The sequence below is a fragment of the Herpailurus yagouaroundi genome, unplaced genomic scaffold (genome assembly GCF_014898765.1).
Source record: "Herpailurus yagouaroundi ecotype Mexico unplaced genomic scaffold, PumYag 188, whole genome shotgun sequence".
Lineage (NCBI taxonomy): Eukaryota > Metazoa > Chordata > Mammalia > Carnivora > Felidae > Herpailurus > Herpailurus yagouaroundi.
Window position 1 is genome coordinate 15776655 of NW_024412419.1, and position 8942 is coordinate 15785596.

Consider the following 8942-nt stretch of genomic DNA (forward strand, 5'->3'; position numbering starts at 1 on the left):
CTGAGCTGTCAGCACAGAGCCCGATGCGGGGCTTGAAACCACGAGAATCTCATAAGATCATGACATGAGCTAAAGTCAGACGCATAACTGACTGAGCCACCCAGGCACCCCGGAATTTTCTTTCTAATCTCTGTACTGCACATGTAAAAATCCCATCAGAGGTAAGATAGGAGACAGGGAGAAAAACAGAACAATGGGGCATATAGCACAAAGTAAGAGAGTTAAACACAGGTCCAAATGTATCCAATGTGCAATAGATTTAATTGCTCCTGATCTGTCATTTAAAAGATGGTGATTATCAGCTTGGGTAAAAAATTCGGCTATGTGCTCTTTCCATGAGCTACACCTAGAAATAAGGGAATGAAAACATTGAAAATCAGAGAATAGGAAATGGATAGATCAGGGGAATAGTAACCAAAAGAAAGTCGATGTCAGACAAGCTATATTTTTAAGACAAAAACGTTACTAGGAGGAAGGAGGATCACAAAATAAAGGCAAAAGGTTCAATTCTCCCAGGAAATTATAACAATTCTAAACCTGTAGAGCACTTATTAAATAGTGAAAAAATTTATATATTTTCAAAATATATATAGCAAAAATGAAAGGCTTACAAGGAGAAATTAACAAATTTGACATACCTCCATCAAGTAGCGTTGATATGTCAAGCACACACATACACAAAATTAGAAAGGTTTGAAAAAAATAACCAGTGTGATTTAATACACATAGTATTAGGAGACAATTCTCCATTGGTCTCTCTTGCTTCTGCAGATCTTGTGAGTTCAGCCTTTGCTCTGGATATCTGTTCGAGGAAGCTTGTGTAGTGAACAGCCTTGGAATATCCAGACTGTGTCTCCCTCTGGAACAGAAGAGAAATTTGTTCGTTGTCCAGTATAGTATAGATACCTTTTTCCCTTCAGAGCAAAATTTGAGCAGGTTTGGTACTTGTACTTGCAGCCCATTGTAAAACACTGGGGCTTCCTAAGTCTGGGGATCCTTGGCTGTGAAAGAAACCCACTGCATGCCCAGCATCCACCTGGGCCCCTCCATATCACCCTTGTGGGGCATGAGGGGCAAGGAGCCAGGGAGCTCATACTGCATGCTGCGTGGTGATAAAGTCCATTGCTTCTGATCCCAAAGGCTCGTGTCTTCTGTCAGCAGCTCTGAAACTGTACCAGGCTAAGTCACTCTGCTGCAAGTAGGATAAAACATCAGACCCTTTACAGTTCTTGATACATAGAACCTTGCACTCAACAGTAGACAAGACACCATCTTCTCAAGCAATACATGGAGTGTGTGCAAATTACCCAGCAAGGTTCCTGCCACACAGAAGGCATTCAGTAAATGTCAGTTCTCATGTTTCCCTGGCACACTGGCTCCTCTTAATTCCTTGAGCATTTAGCACTCACAGGGAAGGAATAATCCAGATGAACAGAAATCACGAAGGCACGTTAAACAGTCGGAGAGGTGGTTCTGTCCATCCCTAGCAGAAAATGGGAGCACAGAGAGTGATAGTGATACAGAATAACCCCTTCTGTGTTGGCCCCATGCTGTGTGACTTCATTGTTTGATTTGAAGTAAGACCATTCCCAGGAGAGCAAATATTGTAGATATATATTCAAGTGTCAGGAGTCTTTCCTCAGGTCCTACGGAAGTTAAGTCTATACTATTAACCATTTTCTTACAGCTCAGATCAGCAATAGTCTGGCTTACTAAACCATTATAAGCCCATTTCTTCATCCATCCTTCATCATCCATCCAAGCCACAAAACTTAACCTTCGATTACCTCTATTTTTTTTTTTTTTTTCTGAAACTGGCTTCTGTTTCTATAGCAACTTCTACCACCTATATGCACCCAGGGAGGAATAATATGTGTTAGGTCTCAATCCTGCACCTCATTCCTGTACCTGGAACAGAACTCCAATCCAGGTGTCTACAAGGAAACTCAAGATCCGACCCCCTACCCTGTAGCCACACTCCAGAGAGGAGGAGGCCAGTGGGCCAAGCTTTGAATATGTGGAGGGAGGTCTGTACCTGCCTGCTCCACTCCTTGCCAAATCAGCCCGGCCCTGGGCAGTCCAGTGTGACGAGGCCTTCGGGGACAGCCATGTTCTTCATCTGCCCAGTGACCAGTCTCAGCTTATCCCCGGAGCCCCTTGGGTCACATATCTGGTTTCAAGACACTGGTGTGCAGGGTAGATGTGCTGAGGGTCTCCCGGGGAAGAGGAGATGATATTCTGCGCTCTCTCAGAAAAGATAAATCTGTTCTTGCCCTGAGTTCTTGTCCCTAGAACAGCTCCTCTTTCCTTCTCCCTCTTGGCCTCCAGAACCCCCTCTTTTTGTTTCGCAAACCAGATAGCTCCAGCACCCTCCCCAAATCCTCCCTCTCCAAATTCAGAGCTGCTCATGACTCCACTAAGCAAGTCCAAGCAGTCCATCTGCTGTTTCGTCAAAGGCGTTCTTGGGGGACCCCCCCACTCCTTTCCAGCATGCAGCCCCTGTGGGGTTTGCGACATTAGGACTCACAGAGTTGGACCGCTGTCCTCGCCAAGGTTCCTCATGGGGGCAGGCGCTCCAGCTTCACGGGTTCTGTACATCATGATTGCATTTATTTCCCAAAGATGGGGAGAGCCAAGTGCTGAAGCCGTGAAGCCTGGCTCACAGCCGAGGCTTCCTGACTTGAGGCTAAGGGCTTCCTCCGCCTATTTAATTAGACTCAGCAAAGGAGATGCTGTGAAGTGAGCATATTTCCCAATCACTGAAAATCCTAGGATGTTTCTGGTTCCCTCGCCCCAGGCAAATTAAATTTGAAACATGTTTTTTTTTTTTAAAGTTTGTTTATTTTGAGAGAGAGAGAGAGAGAGCGAGCAGGGTAGGGGCAGAAAGAGAGAGAGGGAGAGAAGGAGAGAGAGAATCCCAAGCAGGCTCCACACTGTCAGCACGGAACAAGACATGGGGCTCTATCCCACAGACTGTGAGATCATGACCAGAGCCAAAACCAAGGGTCAGACACTTAACCAACGGAGACACTGAGACATGTTTTGTAATCCATACTCAGTGACTACCTATAAAATGTTGACTTGCCTGATCCGACCTATTCATGATTTAGTTGTTTTTTTTTTTCCAAATGAAGTGTAGTTGGCACACAATGTTACATTAGTCTCGGGTGGAGCACAGCGATTCAACAGCTCTGTATGTTGTGCTGTGCTCACGACTAGAGTGACTACCTTCTGTCACCTTACAAGGCTAGTAAAATACATGGTTTAACTTCTAGTCTAGTGAGAGGAAACTATTCATTCCCTCATTCTTTCATTCAACTGGCATGGAGCAGTGAATGAGACCAGGTCTGTCCTTGAAGAGCTCCCATTCTTGTTGGGGATGGCAGTGGGTGGGAGGACGAGAATCAGCTCACTAGCTCACACAATGTGATGTCCCCTAACCCCTAGGGAGCATGATCCATGATTCATTCTGCTAACGGACTAAGACCTCACAGACGTCTGAGAACTGAGCTGGGTCTAGAATGACCTTGTCAGATGGAAAGTGAGCAAACTCTCAGCTTCCAGTTTGCAGGGACCCGGGGTGTAGGGTTCCCTTGGTTGTTCTGGGGCCCAGTTCACCCCAGCCTCTGCAACATGTGACCCAGATTTGACCCCAGTGCTATTCTAGTCACGTCCCCGAGGTAGCGGTGCTGATGGTGGTCACGGTGGTGCCATGTCTCTCCAGGGTCCTAGGATAGGTCCAGTGGGTCTGTCTCCTAGAAAGGTTGCCATGGTATTGCCGAGGCACCCAGTGACTAGCAGAGTCTTGTTCTAAAGTAAAGGTGACCGCTAGGCCCAGACAGGCCCAGGCAGCAACCCCCAATTCTTCTCGGATAATCAGACTACTCCAAACCACCCGAGGTGAGGGGCTGGGGGAAGGAGTGGAATCTGAGAAATGCAACAGAAAGCATCATCATTGCCCAACAGCTGAGACCCAGTTTTTAGCCCGGGACTTTCCCAGAACCAGCAGAGGCCCTGGGGAATCTAGTGTGTTGGCTGAGCAGTGAGGAACTCTCTGGGGCTGTCTTCCTGGCAGGAGCTCACAAGGTTTCACTGAAAAGATTAAAGGACTGGACTGTGGTCAGAGGTGTGAGCAGAGTTAAGGGGGCCAGAGGGACGTCCCAGCACCCTGGAAACCGCATCAGAGGAAGTGTGAGGTGCCAGGTTGAAGGGACCAAGGGGAGGGAACTGTGTTACCAGGGGAGGATGTGTGTGGGTGGCGGGTGTGTGTGTGTGTGTGTGTGTGTGTGAGTGTGTGTAGAGATGGGCGTGGAAACCTAGCCCTCTCTCTCTCCTGCCCTCCCATCTTTTCTGGGGCCTCCCATTGGCCAAACCCAAATGGAAGCCAGAAAGCATCACAAGAGCGATGCAGTCCATATGTCAGCCCCTCAGGGCAGTCAGGGCTAAGAAGGGGGGGCAAATGGAATAGAACCAGCACCGCAAGTGCAAGCGAATGGAGGTTTGGAGGAGAAGCCACTGCTGAGTGGGGGAGCTCACCAGCTGATGGGAGGAGGGATACACCCCATGATCTCCAAGGTCCTCCCTAAAACAAGCCCAGGTGGCTGTGTGAGGGGCCCTCCATCCTTGAAAAAGAGATGAAATGCGCCTCTCAGAGATTCTGCCCGACACCTAAATGGGTCCAGGATCATGCACTCAGGGAGAGGTTTGGGAGTGGGAGGGTTTCGGCCGTGGTCAGTGGGAACCTCTCCAGCTCTCCAGCAACTCCACAGCGACACGCAACTGCCTTGTCCCCAGAGCTATCGCCACCTCCAAGCACGTCCTGAGCCCAGGTCCTCAGCCCCTGACCTGTGGCCATAGGGAGATAGCTTATCGCTAAAACAATGGAACAAGGAAACTCCGAAGGTCTCCATGTCACGGTTCATGTCTGCTTCATGACAGATGGAGAAGCAGGCAGCGCTGGATGTCAGCCTCAAGACTGTCCTCGAAGCACCGTTGGCTGCTTCAACACGCCCTTTGACACTTTAAGTCTTCACTTTAGTGCAGTACTTTCTCCATTTGGCCTAGGGTCCAGAGTTGGTCTACACCACAACAGAGCCTTGCAGAGAAAACAGCTGTTTCAACTTTGTAAAGGGTAGATCCAATCTTTACTGTCCACTGAGCAGAAATAGAAGCAAAATGCCTTTAATCCATTCCAGAGACTTCTTCCGGTACAGTAGCTTCGATTATTCCTCCAGATGATGTTACCCAGGCTTCCTCTCCCCTCCTCCTGCCTCTCTGCAGAATGGCATCTGGGATGTGGGTGGGGTGGGTCTGTGGCTTGTGTCCCCACGGCAGAGCAAAAGGCTGTTAGATCTGTGCGGTGGCTCTGATCCTCCCTTGTCTGGTTTACCTCTGGCCTGGCCTGGCCTGGCTCCAAGTACTGGATTTCAGTCGTGGGACCCCTGGAGGCCTGAGTCCGGGAGGGGGTCCGGCCTCTGTGTGGCCAGGTGTTGCAAACTGTTTATTTTGCAAAGCCCAGATGAGGCCTGTGCTGGGTGGTCTGTGACTGGAGCCCACACCCAGTCTGACGTCAAACCAGAAGTCGGCCGATGCCAGCGGCAGACCCAGGGTCCTCAGAAGCCCCACTCCCACCTAGGGATAAGGGTGCCTGAGCTGTACTTCTGAGCTTCCTAAGAGGGCTTCTTCACCCCCACCCCTTCTACAGTCCACCTCAAAACCCCGGAGCTGGTGAGTGGGCTGTGGCCCAGGAGAAACCAGCCAAGATCAGACTGGTCTGCCAGATTGTGGCCCCGAGGACAAATCCTAGCCCTCCCTAGTAGAAGGTGCCTCAGGGCTGTGGGTGGGCCTGTCTGCCATCTGGTAGGAAGCCCCTGGGCCTGCTCCACCTCCCAGTGTTGGGTCCCATAAGGAACAGATAAAGCTTGTGTTGAGTGCATCGGCAAAGCTGGATCTCCCAGCACACACTCACCAGAGGATGGGAGGAACACCACCAAATGATCCCGTTAACTCTGCTGTATTTTACACTCAGCCCCAGGGGCCATCAGAGGCCCAAACCCGGCCCCTCCACAAGCTCTCCCTTCTGAGAAACTCAGTGCACAGAAGCCCTCGCATTGCCAGGTCTGTGAACTTTGTCACATGTTCATGCAGCTGAACTCACACTCCGTGGACATTTGTGAGCCCTGCCCTGTGCTGGGCCGGGGCAGAGGCTGATAAGATGGAAGATGGAGGAAGGCTCCCCTCTCCTCACTGAGACTTCAATGGTTTGGATTAAATGTATTACTAACTGCTTCGTATTGGACCTACAACGACTCCGACTGTCTACAGGGCCAAGTTCAAACTCCTTCCAAGAAGTCTTTGCCATCTGATCCTCCCAGCAGGCAGGGCTCCTGGGTGAACAAGAAATTCACTGTGGCTCCATCCAGCCTCAGGGCTCTTGCTTATGCTATTCCCTTGGGCAGTCATGCAATCTATATGATAGGGAAAGCTAGGATAAAACAGGCAGAGAGGGAAAGATTAGGACCTGAGGTCTCTGGGTGGGGGAAAAAAACATATTTTGAAATAACGCTGGGAGCCTTTAACGACAGCAAACCCCCTTGGGCGGAAGGCCCCTCTTAGGAACTTAAGAGACACCACCTACTCCCCCTCAGGTTCCCCTCAGGAATTTGTCTACCTGACTAAAAGTAAACAGTAGACCATAAAATGTATAATCCACAAGGAATGATATGGCCATAGACCACCCTTCATACAATGGAAACCGGCCAATCAGGAATAGACAACCCAGCATCTAGAGTTATCCAGCCAATGAGCGTAGGACCTGAAAAGGAAAGAGGGGGAAGGGAAGGGGGGGTCCACCAGAACCTTATAAAACAAGGACCCTTGCCTATAGTCCCCAGTATTCACCTTCGAACGTCCCCTCTACGGAAAGAGAGCTTTCTTACTATTCTTCCCTTCTTATACTCTAATAAACTTTGCCTGCTGCTCACTGTGTGTCCCTCTCCTCATTCTTCCAGCGGCAAGAGGACGAATCCGGGTGTTGAGGTAAAAAAAAAAAAAAAAAATCCTGCAACATTTAGCCCTGGAAAGTGCTCTTGGGGAATCTGTTCTCATCCCCTGGTGGGCACAACAAGAACCCTCAGGCCTGGTAAGGGGAAAGGACACACTTGGTGCCCAACCACGGTCTGTGCCAAGAAGCCATCAAGGGCTCCTGGCCAGGACTTGGACGTGCAGAGAGGGTTCTTTCTCATGACCGGCAGCCTTGTCCTTGTTCCCACTTGCTGTCTTGCCTCTGTCTCTCGTTTCCCCGAGCAGAGGACAGGGTTCTTTTTCTAAGCTTTCCCTTCAGCACAGTGCTGGGAATGCAAACACAATGATTTTCTTTTAAAATTACATCCTTTTATTATAATTCAACAATTTAATTATAGTTATTAAATAACTAAAGATCTGCCTCATTTGGTACTTGTGGTATAATGAAAACACACACACACACACACACACACACACACACACACACACAACAATAACAACCCAAAACACAGGCTTTGGAATCAGATGATCTGGGTTTGTTTACATTTTTTCCTTCAGCAAATCTTTGCCGCATTGACTCTGGTGACAGAAATTCTTACTGCAACTGGAAGTGTCACATGGGGTCAGGGAAGCTGGAAGTGTCACACGGGTCCCATCCTGGTAGAGTCAGGACTTTTCTGATGGCTGTTTAAACCCCTGCTCTGTGTACCACTTCCCCTAGGACACACACAATGGCAGTCAAATAAGATTGCCTTTTTAATATAAAGTTTAATTTTTAAATTAAAATCAAGATCGCCAAACATCTTTTTCATGTTTGTCTTGTAAGGACTTGATTCAAATGATTTGTGGTGTTTCTTCCATGGGAGAGAGTTTCCTCTAGTTTTTGCTGTTCTGAACTTGGTGTCCCTGGATGAGTTTTAAGGAGTCTGTGAAGTCTTTTACGTAGTACAGGGAACGTTGTGTTTTGGTGTTCACTGCAGCCCCCTCTGCTCATGGTGTGCACCCTGAGAGCCCGTCTCCACTTGGGGTTATCAGATGTGACCACACACACATGCCAGAGGAACAGCCCGGGGAGGCACGAAGTGTATATCATTTACTGACAATATATATTTAAACACATCAACTATTAATTTATGCTTGCTGATGATGCCACTATTATAATATTCTTATTTTTAAGAAACAGTCCTTTTGCTTCACAACAGCGCTACATAGGGGCGCCTGGGAGGCTCAGTCAATTAAGTGACTCCTGATTTCGGCTTAGGTCATGATCTCACAGTTCGCTAGTTCGAGCTCCGCATGGGGCTGTGCGCTGATGGCGTGAAGCCTGCTTGGGATTGTCTCTCCTTCTTTCTGTTCCTCCCCTGCTTGTGCTCACTTTCTCTTAAAGTAAATAAACAAACTAAAAAAAATTTTTTTTAAAGCAAAAAACCCACAATGCTATGTAATGATCTGTTAACATGTATGCAGTGTTAATGCATTCAGAATTTTCATACTCCTGGGACGCCTGAGTGACTCAGTCAGTTAAGCATCCGACTCTTTTTATTTTTTATTTTTTTTAACATTTATTTATTTTTCAGAGAGAGAGAGACAGAGAGAGAGAGAGAGAGAGAGAGTGAGCAGAGGAGGGGCAGAGAGACGGAGGCACAATCTGAAGCAGGCTCCAGGCTCCAACCTGTCAGCACAGAACCCCATGTGGGGCTCGAACTCATGGACCTCAAGATCGTGACCTGAGCCGAAGTCAGATGCTTAACCAACTGAGCCACCCAGGTGCCCCAAGCATCCGACTCTTAATTTTGGCTCAGGTCATGATCTCAGGGTTCATGGGATCGATCCCCCGCATCGGGCTCTGCACTGACAATGCAGAGCTCGCTTGTGATTCTCTCTCTCCCTCTCTCTCTCTGCCCCTCCCCTGCTTGTGC